We start from the raw sequence: 14,243 nt of genomic DNA on the forward strand, positions 1-14,243 counted from the left end.
AGTAAATAAGTCCTCGTTTCTCCTCTAACAACCATGACTTCACGAACACTGAGAAGTTAGCTAGATTTCCAGTTCCAAGCATGTTTTCTCTCTTCCTGAGCTGGTCTTAAATCTAACTTTGAGCCAATGACTTCTGACATTTTCATGGTCACTTTCCTTAACCTCTGTTATGAAAAGTTCCCCCACCCCCACCTCTAGGGAATCCCTTAAGGCTTTTCTTAGCATGCAATACTTGCATTCAATATTGTGTTTCATTGTAATTATCTATACATATTTGTAATGTATTTTTGTGTTATGATGAGATCTTATTTGTGGGAATTTTTTTTAATTATAGAAAGTGAATATCATGAACAAAATTTTATTCTCTTTATCTTCAAACAGAAATTGATTCAAAACATCACAGACATTGACAGGTTTTTTTAGTGCCATACTATTTGAGATATAAAAAAGACTCAATTAAAGAGAAGCATGTGAACAAAATATTTCACCTTCAAAGAATCCTATTCCTAGACATAAACATAAAAGGCTCTCTGATTTTCTACAAATGAATGTCAGCACTGGTATCCTTCAAGGGGACTTTTACTGCTACTAAATCTTGAAATATAATAAAATGACCCTAAAATAAGATCTCTCAAAACACTAACTGGAAGCCCAGGAGACATTTCAGTTCCCAAGTTGAAAACACTCGGGAGTGGTACCTAGTGACTCTTTGAAGAGATTTATTTAAATTCATCAAATCTAAATATGTGAAACCTGTGTCATTTTTAAAGATTCCTTAAACTATGGATTTAAAAAAAAAAAAGGAGATCCCCTCTCTTCAGTTTGTGTTTGTCATTTCTTGAAAATAGACTGGGTTCTAGCAACTTCCTTCAACACCTGTGTGAACTCAGGCCTGGCTCCTGGCCACATTTATACAAATGTTTATGTCCTTCCCTCTTAATCATGGAGTCTTTACCTAGAAATCCCCATGTGACATGAGGTGTCAAATGAGTTTGGCTCATTCTTTTTGACATAGTGTTTACAGTGGTCATCATGGGACACAGTGTTCAAGTAAAACATTATACTGAAAAAGCTGTTGTCTTAAATCAAGACAACATATAGTGACAGATCACAGATATTTTGATGTCTATTTTTAAAATTAAACCTGGGACTATGACAGGGTTCAGGGTTTATACTGTGTCAGAGACATCAACTCAACAGAGAGTTCTAATAAAACACAGAATAAAAGTATCTGCCACTCACTCTTTTGATCCTTGTACTATAACGAATCGACGGGTTATGACAATGGATCCAATCTATTGCTTTGATAACAAGAACACAGGTGCTCTATCACACCTGGAACTGAAACAGAACTCTTGGTTCTCCTATGCCTCCTGACTCTCTATTCATCACTTTTGATTGCCAAAGAACCAACCCTTCAGAAAACAGGTTTCCTGTGTCAGTCCAGAGGGGGAAAATATCTTGAATAAGATTATCCTGCTCCCAGCCAACTATTGGACTGAGTGAAGGAGTTCACTGGGAACTCATGGGGGTCCCAGTGAAGGAGTTAGAGAAAGGACTGAAGGAGATGAAGATATTTGCAACCCCATAGGAAGAACAACAATATGAACCAACCAAACACCCAAGAGCTCCCAGAACCTCCCTCCAACCAAAGAGAGAACATATGGAGCAACCCATGGCTTCAGTTGCATATGTAGCAGAGGATGGTGTTGTCTGGCATCAGTGGGAGGAGAGATGCTTGGACCTGTGAAGGCTTGATGCTACAGTGTAGAGGAATGCCAAGGCAAGGAAGTGGGAGTAGGTGAGGGTTGGGGAGCAAGCACCCTTATAGAAGCAGGGGGAGGGGGAATGGGTTAAGGAGTTTCCGGAGGGGAAGCAGGGAAAGAGGATAACATTCGAAATGTAAATAANTAAAATATCAAAAAAAATATCCTGCTCTAGATTAGTTTTGTCTAGATTTAATTTAGAATGGATACATTAAAAGCCACCCTCCTGTGCAAATGATCACTCTTTTGGTTTCTGTTTTTGGCAATAAGACAGGTAAATCTATATGAGAAGGAATATGGCTAAGAGAAGGATTTGATTCATTCTTACCTTTAAAATGGTAAGAACACAACCGGCTTTCCTACTTAAACATCATATCTTGGAGTGCCTGGTTTTTTTCCTCCTCCAATGGCTTCTTAAAGGCAATTTCAGTTTCTCAACTGGGCTTTGACCTTAGTCATTTGTTTCTGGGATGTTGACGCTGGCACCTTTCCAGGACACATGGAATGTGGGAGAAATGCCTCAGCAGTCAAAACGATGGGACTATCCCATGGTGGGAGCAGGGTCCTGCCTGCTGTGCTGTGAAGCCACAGCTATGCTCATACAGAAGGCACATTTCTTATAAGCTGATCCTTAGCAGTGACTTGATGTAGCAACTGTACAGAAGTAAATTCATTTATAATAGTGTAAAAANAAAACAAAACAAATATAAAAATCCGTCAGATCATAGATGATTAACATACTTCTTTCATTAAGAATCCATTCTTGTAAAATTTTTCCCTCTCTTCTGTACAAGTGTCAGAGCTTTATTGTCCTATGATAACTAGTCACTCTTCAGCTCTTCCTGTACCCCTCCTATTTTCATTCATAGCTGTCTTGTACATACATGCATGCATGCATGCGTGTGTGTATGTGTGAGTGTGTCTGCATGAAGATATATTCACACAAGTGTTGATATCAGCAGAAGCCAGAGGTGTCAAGTCCTCTGGAGCTGGAATTACAGATAGGTGTGAGCTACCTGATATGGGTGTTGGGAACGGAACTGCCTGCAAAAGCAGTAAGTGTTTTTAACCCCCAAGCCCTCTCACTAGCCCTAAATCTGTAGATGTTTTGTTATATACATTTAATGTTTTGATTATTGTAAATTCTCAAGTTTTACCCACTTTTGTTTCTATAGATTGCCAATCTTTATTGATTTTTCTTTCTTTTCTAATTCCAAATATTCATTTATTATAGAACGGAAATCCTTGCCACCCAATATTCTTTTCTTTTTTTCAAGAGAACAAGACTTTATTTAAGTTTAGAGGATAAGATGAGATGGCTCAGTGGATAAGGGCACTAGTTGTTCTCCCATAGCACCTTGGTTCAATAGCACCCACATGGCAGCTCACATTGTTCATTTCCAGGGGATCTTGATCTAGATTCAGAAAGCACTGATACACATTCCTACACATACATGAAGGAATGTCTATTACAGTAGTAGATAGGGAACTGTGGATGGTGCCCACAGGATGCCACCCAATAATCACTGTAAAATTTTGGACAAATGTAAACTTAGTTCTCAGTGGAAGTCAATTTAAATTGTTGATATTAGCCAATTCAGTGAGAGTTCATATTTTTAAAACTAGATGTTTTTTTCTCTGCCCTTCTCTTAGGTACCTGATTCTTTCTCATTACCTGAGGAAAAGAAACTGATTCTCCAGAATTGCCTTATGAAACTTAAAATCTCCAGATTTAATACTGATATAAGAAATTTAACCAGACATATTACAATGCACTTGAAATCTTTATAGACTATGAGATAACAAGAAAAGCATAATCAGTTATACATGGTGGCATGCACAATCTATAGGAAAAAGCATTTTACATACTTTCAAACTCTTTTTGAGAGTATACTTGGCAGCATCAAAATTTCATATATATTCCCTTTTAAATTTAAAGCAACTGTGAAAAATAGAAACATATGTGGCTTACATTGCCATAATATCAATTACATAAATGATTTGTATGTTAACTAGGCAATGGAATGGAATGTGTTTCTCTTAAATATTTGAGAATGTATCTATGAATTGATGGAAACATTGTATGCTTCCTATTGATTTATAACATTTTTAGTTTTATAAATGGGCTGAGAGTATATAAAAAAGTTCAGTTATTGTTTTTTAAAAGTTTGGAAAACACCATTTATAGAAAAACTTTATTTTATTTTTAAATAATAATAAACATACTTGTCTGCTGATTTAAAATTCAGGATCATATCTCAGGACAGATATGAACCATGTTATTGAAAATGAATATAGCAATTGGTAAATTTTATCTCATATTTTATATGGTTCTATATCATTGGAATACTTTATATGTTTTGATAATGAATTTTAGTCATTTTCATAATCAGAAAAAGAACATTTCTAAACCCATTATAATTGCATAATTATAATCTTCATAATCAAGTTATTATCTAGTTATACTTAGTGTCTTTGCTCATATTTGTAGCTCTCGGCTCAAAAATTATCTGGGGATAATTCTCTGTTTTTATTTTCAGTATTTTTAGTTCTGTCACAGAAAAAAATACATCTGAGGATAAAAAGTCCTAGAGAATTGAGACTCATATACTCCTGTCACATCACTCTTGGCAGGTACTTTTAGACAGATTTCCATATGTGCACAAATGTGTACACACAATTCAAATATGTTGCATTATTCGGTTTTGAAACAGACAAGTAGTTTCCTGTAGACATGAGAATATTCCAAGTCTGCTGCTATGTATTTATGTTCCTTGTAAGTAGTGTGCTGCCACAACGACATAAAATTTACTGTTACTCTGTCTAGACTTCAGCAGCCTTTGGCGTAGGTTTAAATGTCAAAAGTTTGACTGAACCATTCATTTTTCAGAATCAAAATTTAATCTTTGTTTCCTCTTAATAATTGAGACAATTTCCTTGCAGCCTGTGCTTAATTTTTACAGACTACCTAGAAGACCCTAAGGGCCCCTGGGCAATCTCCCTGTCTAGAAGGCTAAGATAAAGGGTCATTTGTGCTTTACTGGGGAGGTCTGATGCTGGAGCTGGTGGGATGTGGGGTTGTCGGAGCCATTTATTTGATCTTGTCACAGAGAAAGCATTATCCTGGATGTGTGTCTCCATTTCTCCTCTACCAAAGCGATGATTCATACATAGTCAAAGAATGGCATTTCAACACTATGGCTGGAATTTGGGAAATCTTCTACAGTTTATATTACTTTTCAATGCCCCAGTAGTTCTTCCTCCCTGTCTCTTTCAGTTCACAGTGTGAGTCAGGGTGGGTGCTTTGACTCTTTTTTTTTTTTTTTTTCAGTGAGAGTTTTTGAAAGGAACAGCCCTCTCTTGCCATGCTGGGTGGAGGGGGAGCTTCACAGTGAGGTCATTGATAAAGAATGAAGGTTAGGATTGTAAATCAACCCAAGGTAGAGGCTCACAGGGCAAGCGCCATGGAATTGGCCTAGAAGATATGGAAGAGAGGATATTTCCATTGTTTTAATTCAGTAGATGAAAGAGAGCAGATAAGGAGAGACGAGGGGAGATATGAGAGAAATTGTGGCTAGAATTAGCAGGGACTGTGTCTTGTCTCCAGGCAGGGAAGTCTGGAGTAGAGCATGCAAATTGAAACTGTGTGGAAGCGGGATTGACCTGACCTCACAGCTTCGAGCCAAATACCTGTAATATCTATTCATGTCTTCATGGGCATGGCTTGCTTTGTTCACCACAAGGGAAAAAAAAATTCTTTTTTTTTTTGCTTACATTGTCTTCACACACCACCTTTTGTTAAAAATAATGTAATTTTTAATTGATAATAAAGTATTTTAAAGACTTATTTGCATTGCATCTGAGTTAACAAAGTATACATGCTTTTTGTTATCAGTTAATATGGCTTAAAATACCTTCAGGAAATATTGAACATTAAAATAGAAAAGAAGACTACTAAAGGTTATTATCAAAACTCTCACTATAACAAAACCAGTAAATATTCAATTTTATATGAATATGGAGAATAATGAGGTAAACTCATTTCTGTCCTAAAATTCACATACATTTGAGAGAGTAGGACTGCATGTATTAATAAAATTAATATTTAAATTTCCAACATGTCCCTTGGCACCTAAAAGATATTCACAAACATTTGCATTTCTGTTCAATTATGGCTTAGAAACAGAACCATTTGGTGATGTATCGTATTTTTAACTTTTAAAATTCTGTGGCTTATTTGTAGTTTTTATTATTTCCTTCCTCTACAATAACATGCTTCATTAACATAATATCGAACCTAACCTATACCTAACATTTTATTTTGTTTTCTTTCTTTTAATTGTTGTTGTTTGCTTTTTCTCTGCTTTGGTGGTAGTGGTAGTAGATTATTTGTTTTGTTTTTTTGTTTTGCTTGCTTATTTTTGTTTGGTGAGTTTTTTGTTCGTTTGGGATTTTTTTTTGGGGGGGTGCCTTTGTTTGTGTGTGTGAGTGTGTGTGTGTGTGTGTGTGTGTTTGTTATGTTGTTTGCTTTGAAACCGAGTCTCACTGTATAGCCTTGCTACCCTTGAAATCACTGTGTAGACTAGGCTGACCTTGAACTCAGAGAGATGCCCCTTTGCCTTGCTTCCTAGTTGTTGGTATTAAAACTATATATCATCATGTTTGGCATGTCAGTACTGGCTGGTTTGTGTGTCAACTTGACAAAAGCTGGAGTTATCACAGAGAAGGAGCTTCAGTTGGGGAAGTGCCTTCATGAGATCCAGCTGTAAGGCATTTTTCTCAATTAGTGATCAAGCAGGGAGGGCCCATTGTGAGTAGGACCATCCCTGGGCAGGTAGTCTTGGGTTCTATAAGAGAGAAGGCTGAGCAAGCCAGGGGAAGCAAGCCAGTAAAGAACATCCCTCCATGGCCTCTGAATCAGCTCCTGCTTCCTGACCTGCTTGAGTTCCAGTCCTGACTTCCTTTGGTGATCAACGGCAATGTGGAAATGTAAGCTGAATAAACCCTTTCCTCCCCAACTTGCTTCTTGGTCATGATGTTTGTGCAGGAATAGAAACCCTGACTAAGGCATGTGTCCTAACCTGCTTTTGAAGTCATTGTGTTCATTTATTATCAGATATATACACTGAGGAGTCAAGGTCTAACAGTGCTGACACAGTAGAAAAGAAATGGGCACACAGATGTATGGCTCAGCCTAGTCTATACACACAGGTCAATGGTAAACAGTTACAGCTAATAGGACAACTGTAAGAAGTCATTGTCAAAGATAAATAAGCTAATTTCAATATAATAAGCAGATAAAGGACAATGGGAATTTCATCTCTGTACTTATTGGGTGTTTTTAGTCAGCATTGTCATTGGTAAGAATTTTCCCTCCCTTTCAACAGACATGTGAAGTTCTCCCATTGGCTCATGTGTAGCACACTCACTGCAGTGTAATGAGAATGCACTGGAAGACTAACCTCTTCACACTCCTCCTGGAAGCTTTTAATATAAGCATAAGCTCCTCAAAGCTGGTTAGGTCAGCCTGCTGTACTGCACCATCCTCATTAAGTCCCCTTCTGTTGAACATTTGTTACATGTCAGCTACTTTGCCAATTACTTCTTGTCTACTGCATAATTTAATACCCAAAACATCTTTGGAAAGACGCAGGGATGTACTGAAGCCAACTGGTCACTGCTCACAGGAACTGGTGTAGTATGTATTTTCCTAATTCCCTTTTTTCGGGGATGTCCTGCCAAGAGCTTAAAATAGGTTGTAGGGAGAGTAGTTGTGCTACAAAGACTAGAAAAACTGCTACAGATCAGAGACGGTTTATTCTGGTTACTGGTAACATTGCAGGAGGTTTCTTATCTCCATTGTTCACATGAGCTATCCAAGGTTCAGAGAAGCAAAGAGCATGCAGGCATTAAGCCCTGTGATAAACAGTTCAGCTGGGACTTACATCAGTGCCTGCATGGTTCTGATGTCTGTGTGTCTCATAACCACTGTGCTGTGCAGGAGTTCTTTCTTGCAACTGTTCAGTTCAGAGTGTCCTGCAATGTTGAATTATGTTCTTAGGCTATGGGACAAAAGAAAAAAAATTGTCCTTGATATCCCTCCTTTTTTTATTTTTTGATATTTTAAAATTAATTCCTGCCTCAAACTTCACTTCACCTCAGAATAATTACTTTATTTGCATTCTTTTACTCTGAGACAGAATGAATGTCAATCAGTTTAATGTGCAAAAATAACAAAACCCCAAAGGACAGGTTCTCACATGTAGATTTTGCTCCTTTATTTCTTTGTAAAGCGTTTTGTAGGTAGTAAAGAATTGGAAAGTGCGTCTATAGAAGATGCAGTCAATGCTGTGGGATTTACTTTGTATTAAATTAAGAAGAAACAGATATAAACTAATCACCTGAATGCATACAATATTTATGCATATGACTATGATGTATTATTTTCAGAAAAATGTAGGTCATACAGAGGCATCATGTATGCAACTGCCAAAATTCTGATTAATACGCCTATTAAACATGCAAAGGGATATCCAGGACGGCTTTTCCCAAGGATATGGATAGGACATTGTGACAAGCCAGTGTATGACCTCACCTGAGTGGAGCTGTGGGAAATCTTGACTTTCTTGGAGTTACTTAAACAAGGAGATAAATGAGTGCTTATACACATCTGTGTGACTCTCCCCCGGGTGATGATTCAGAAAGCTGAATCCCTGAAGCCTCTGCTCAGATGACAGACAACCCCACCAAAGAGACTTCTCTCCCTAGCAGTTGTTTACTGCTTATGAAACCTTGGGGAGGGAGCTTATGAAGACTATAATTTCTTTTTTTTCTTTTATTTTTAATTTATTTTTTACACTCCATATTCCATTCCCTACTCCCTCCCCACCATCCATCCTCCAACTGCTCCACATCCCACACCTCCTCCCCTACCCACCCCATCTCCACCTGGATGCCCCCAGCCCCCACCCTACCTAACCTCTAAACTCCCTGGGGCGTCCAGTCTCTTGAAGGGTAGAGGCATCATCTCTGTATGGACCCAGTCCTGGAGCTGTATGTGTGTTGGGGGCCTCATATCAGCTGGTATATGCTGTCTGTTTGGTGGTCCAGTGTTTGAGAGATCTCAGGGGTCCAGATTAATTGAGACTGCTGGTCATCCTACAGGATCGCCCTTCTCCTCAGCTTCTTTCAGCCTTCCCTAATTTAACAACGGGGGTCAGCTGCTTCTGTCTATTGGTTGGGTGCAAATAACTGCATCTGGCACCTTCAGCTGCTTGTTGGGTCTTTCAGAGGGCAGTCAGGATAGATCCCTTTTTGTGAGCGCCCCATATCCTCAGTAATAGTGTCAGGCCTTGGGGCCTCCCCTTGAGCTGGATCCCACTTTGGGCCTGTCGCTGGACCTTCCTTTCTTCAGGCTCCTTTCTATTTCCATTCCTGTAATTCTTTCAGACAGAAACAACTATGGGTCAGAGTTGTGACTGTGGAATGGGACCCTCATCCCTCACTTAATGTCCTGACTTCCTGCTGCATGTGGGCCCTCTACCTACTGTTAAGCATTTCATCTAAGCCCCCTCTCTTTGAGTCCTGGGAGTCTCTGACCACCCAGGGCTCTGGTGCATTTGGGGGGGGGGTCCCCCCAACCTCTTATTTCCTGAGGTTGTCTGTTTACATTCTTTCTGCTTGTCCTTGGAGCTAAAGTCAAAATTCCCTCACCCAATACCAGATCAGGTTCCTCTCTCCCTCCCCCTCCACATCTACCCTGTCCACTTTCCCTCCCAGGTCCCTTCCTCTCTCCCTACTCATGATTGATTTTTACTCTCTCCCAAGTGGGACTGAGGCACCCTCACTTGGGCACTTCAGCTTGTTGAGCTTTTTGTGTTCTGTGAACTGTATCTTGTGTATTCTGTACAGTTTTTTTTTTTGTTGTTGTTGTTGTTGGTTTTTGTGGGGGTTTTTAGGCTAATATACACTTAGTGAGTACATACCATGCATGTCCTTTTGGGTCTGAGTTACCTCACTAAGGATATTTTCTAGTTCTGTCCATTTGCCTGCAAAACTCTGGATGTCCTCATTCTTAATAGCTGAGTAGTATTGCATTGTGTAAATGAACCACATTTTCTGTAAACATTCTTCTGTTGTGGGACATCTAGGTTATTTCCAGCTTCTGGCTATCACAAATAAGGCTGCTATGAACATAGTGGAACACATGCCCCTGTACCATGGTAGGGCATCTTTTGGGTATATGCCCAAGAGTGGTATAGCTGAGTCTTCAGGTAGATCTATTTCCAATTTTATGAGGAACCTCTAGGTTGATTTCCAGAGTGGTTGTACCAGTTTGCAATCCCACCAGCAATGGAGGAGTGTTCCTCTTTCTCCATATTCTCTCCAACATATGTTGTCACCAGAGGCTTTGCTCTTAGTCATTCTGATTGGTGTACCATGGAATCTCAGGGTCATTTTGATTTGCATTTCTCTGATGACTAAGGACTTTGAACATTTCTTTAGGTGCTTCTTAGCCATTTGAGATCCCTCAGTTGTGAATTCTTGGTTTAGTTCTATACCCCATTTTTTGATTGAGTTGTTTGTTTTTTGGCGATTAACTTCTTGAGTTCTTTAAATATTTTGGATATTATCCTTCTTTCAGATGTGGGGTTAGTGAACATTTTTCCCAATCTGTAGGTTGGGGATTTGTCTTATCAAATATGTCCTTTGCTATACAGAAGCTTTCCAGTTTCATGTGGCCCCATTTCAAGACTATAAATTTACCAGCTCTTAAGCCTACTAAATGCCTTGACTCCTGGGCTGTTTAAGTTTCACCAGCCTCCTGGGTTTGAGGATTTTCTCACCTACTTCAAGGAGACACATAGGTATAGATCATGCCCAGAAATCTGATAGGTATTGCCTCCATGGCTTGCTTAACCGACTTCTTGCAGTATACAGGGTCACCTCACAGTGATCTGGGCTCTATCATTGATGCTGGAAAATGCCTTACAGACTTGCCTACAAGCCAATACTATGGAAACATTTTCTCAACTAAAGTACTTTTTTTTTCCTCCCCCTGTAACCAAACAGAAACCCCAGTGGAGTGATAGGGACACTAACATATTCACAAAACTTTAGACTATGTATCCAGAACAACTGGAGCAGGGGATATCCTAAAAGCTGTTACCTGTCTGTGGGATATGTTCTTCTAGCTGGGCTGCCTTGTCTGACTTCAGTAGGAGAAGATGTGCCTAGCCCTGTAGAGACTTGATATTCCAGGATGGAGGGATACCTTTGGGGAACTCCACCCTCTCAGAGATGACCGGGAGGGAAGGATTATATGAGGGTGTGACTGGAATTGGGGGCACTGATCAGCATATAGAGTGAATAAATAAAATAAAAGAAATTTACAAAAAAGATTCTTTCTTCCTATATGACCCGAGCTTGTATAAAGTTATAAAAGCTAGCAAGCTCACATATAGAATTCCATGTTCTATCTCTGTGACTCAACTTTGGTGGATCTTCCTCTCCCTTTCTGGCTATCATTGCTTAAAATAATAAAGATGGTATTTTTTTAAATCAGAGAATATATAAATTCTTGTTATTTATTTATTTATTCATTTATTTTTAATTAGATATTTTCTTTATTTACATTTCAAATGTTATCCCCTTCCTAGTTTCCTCTCTGAAAATCCCTTATCCTCTCCCCCCTCCCCCTGCTCCCCAACCCACCCACTCCCTCTTCTTAGCCCAGGCATTCCCCTATACTGGGTCATAGAACCTTCACAGGACCAAGGGCATCTCCTCCCATTGATGACTAACTAGGCCATCCTCAGCTACATATGCAGCTAGAGCCATGAATCTTTCCATATGTCTTCTTTGATTGGTGGCTTAGTCCTAGGGACCTCTGGGGTTACTGGTTAGTTAATATTGTTGTTCCTCCTAGGGGGCTGCAAACCCCTTCAGCTCCTTGGGTACTTTCTCTAACTCCTACATTGTGGACCTTGTGCTCTAATGGATGACTGTCAGCATCCACTTCTGTATTAGTCAGTCACTGTCATAGCCTCTCAGGAGACAGCTATATCAGTCTCCTGTCAGCAAGCTCTTGTTGGCATCTGCAATAGTGTCTGGATTTGGTGGTTGTTTATGGGATGGATCCAGAGGTGGTACAGATTCTGGATGATCTTTCCTTCAGTCTCTGTAACTCCTTCCATGGGTATTTGGTTCCCCATTCTAAGAAGTATCAAAATGTGCATACGTTGGTCTTCCTTCTTCTTGAGTTTCATGTGTTTTGCAAATTGTATCCTGGGTATTCTGAGCTTCTGGGCTAATATCCACTTATCAGTGAGTACATATCATGTGTGTTCTTCTGTGATTGGGTTACCTCACTTAGAATTATATCATCCAGATCCATCCATTTGTCTAAGAATTTCATGAATTTATTGTTTTTAATAGCTGAGTAGTACTCAATGTTCCACATTTTCTGTATCCATTCCTCTGTTGAGGGGCATCTGTTTTTGTTTTGTTTTTTTTTTCCCCCAGCTTTTGGCTATTATAAATTAGGCTGCTATGAACATAGTGGAGCCTGTGTCCTTATTACAAGTTGGAGCATCTTCTGGGTATATGCCCAAGAGTGGTATTGCTGGATCTTCTGGTAGAACTATGTCAGTTTTCTGAGGAACCACCAAACTGATTTCCAGAGTGGTTGTACCAGCTTGCAATCCTACCAGCAATGGAGGATGTTCCTCTTTCTCCACATCCTCACCAACATCTCCTGTCACCTGAGTTTTTGATCTTAGCCATTCTGACTGGTGTGAGGTGGAATATCAGGGTTGTTTTGATTTGCATTTCCCTGATGATTAAGGACAAGTTGCTCTTAGGCCTTGCCTCTCTCAAAGCATTGACCTGTGCATGGACCTTCTTACTGATTATCATACCCAGTTGTTTCAGTAGCTTTCAGTTCCCCTTGATTTGTGTTTCTTTAGTGATAAAATTGTATAGTTTTATTGTTTTTCTTGTAATAGTAAGATAAGTCTTACTACATTATTCATTAAATGTTGTAGTAAGATACATGTTAAAACAAAAAACCACCACACATACACCCACACATGCATTAAACATAGCAGAGTATTGAGTGTCCAAGAGCAATTATCAGACTAGCTAGAACAAGATTCACAAACTGTTTGAACAGAAATTACTTTCTTAGGGTTTTTTGGTGTGTATTCTGATTATTTTATTATAATTTTCTTTGAAGAATTCCTTTCTCATGTAGCTAATGAAGGTGTGAGGGCTATATATAACTGTATTAAAGACTTCAATATAGGAAAAATGCAGAAAAAAAACTGACACAATGATTTGAAAATAGTTTGGGAATATATATATATATATAAATAAATGCTTAACTATAATATATATATTATATATATAATATATGTTTAACTTGCAATGTTGTATATAGTGTGAACCAGATAATACAAGAGTATTGGGACAGCAGTCTCTCCATTCACTTGGTCTTCAGCTTTTCTCCTTCAAAGTGGATCGCCTCCATCTTTTTTCATTTATGTTTAATGGTGTGTATGTGCATGTGTGTGTGTGTGTGCAAGAGTGGGAGAGTGGGAAAAAGTTAAATTGAAAAGAATTGGGTATTTCCTTCAGGTTTTTTTTTTTTTTTTAATTCCGTAGGATTCAAAGTGAACTGGAGCCAAGTTCTTTGTTTCATGTGTCCCCTTAACATGTCTCTGGAAGCTTCATCAGCTGGATTATGTTTTCTTTGTATTGTTACCTATATTTTGCTTGGGGTGTTCTCTAAACCTTCTAAATTTGGAACTTGCAAAATCAATTGATTAATTTAAGCTTATGTTTTCTTGCTTAAATGAGTAGCTAGTGGAGAAGATAAGTACTGGTGGAGAAAATGTACCTCCCCTCCACTTCCTGGAACCCAGGGGATCTGGACCTCTAGTTCCCAATTCCAAGATCATTGGTTGTCGAATGGCTTCTATCTTTGTTTCGCTAACAAATCAAAGAAAAGAACCCGAAGTTGCCATTAAGTGAAACACAGTAATGCAAGCATAAAAGTGGTCACCCCTTCATAATCACCTTCAGAGACTTTCTGAGAACTTCTTCTGAGTATATTTGCATTCTCAGACTTTTACTACCATTCACATTGTACTTGTCTTATATAATGATTATACTGTATCATTTCAACAACATAATACAAGTCTCCCTCATGCTGCATCACAGCTAGGAACTTGTCTCCAGTAGAAACTTCAGGTTTTCCAAAAGTCTCTGAATACCCACAACACCCTGGGGACATTGACAATATACTAAGACAAAATATACCNGGGGGAGGGAAATTTGTGGCTAAGTTGCAAAAGAAATTATTTTCTATGAATGAAACATTTGAGGGTTTTTGGGGCCGCAGACTTCCGGCACCCTCCCAGCCGGAGGACAGAGACCTGCCCTGCAGAGAGTGCCATCTTGGCTCCGGGACTCCGC

Source organism: Mus caroli, chromosome 3 (genome assembly GCF_900094665.2).
Source record: "Mus caroli chromosome 3, CAROLI_EIJ_v1.1, whole genome shotgun sequence".
In the NCBI taxonomy this organism is placed as follows: Eukaryota; Metazoa; Chordata; class Mammalia; order Rodentia; family Muridae; genus Mus; species Mus caroli.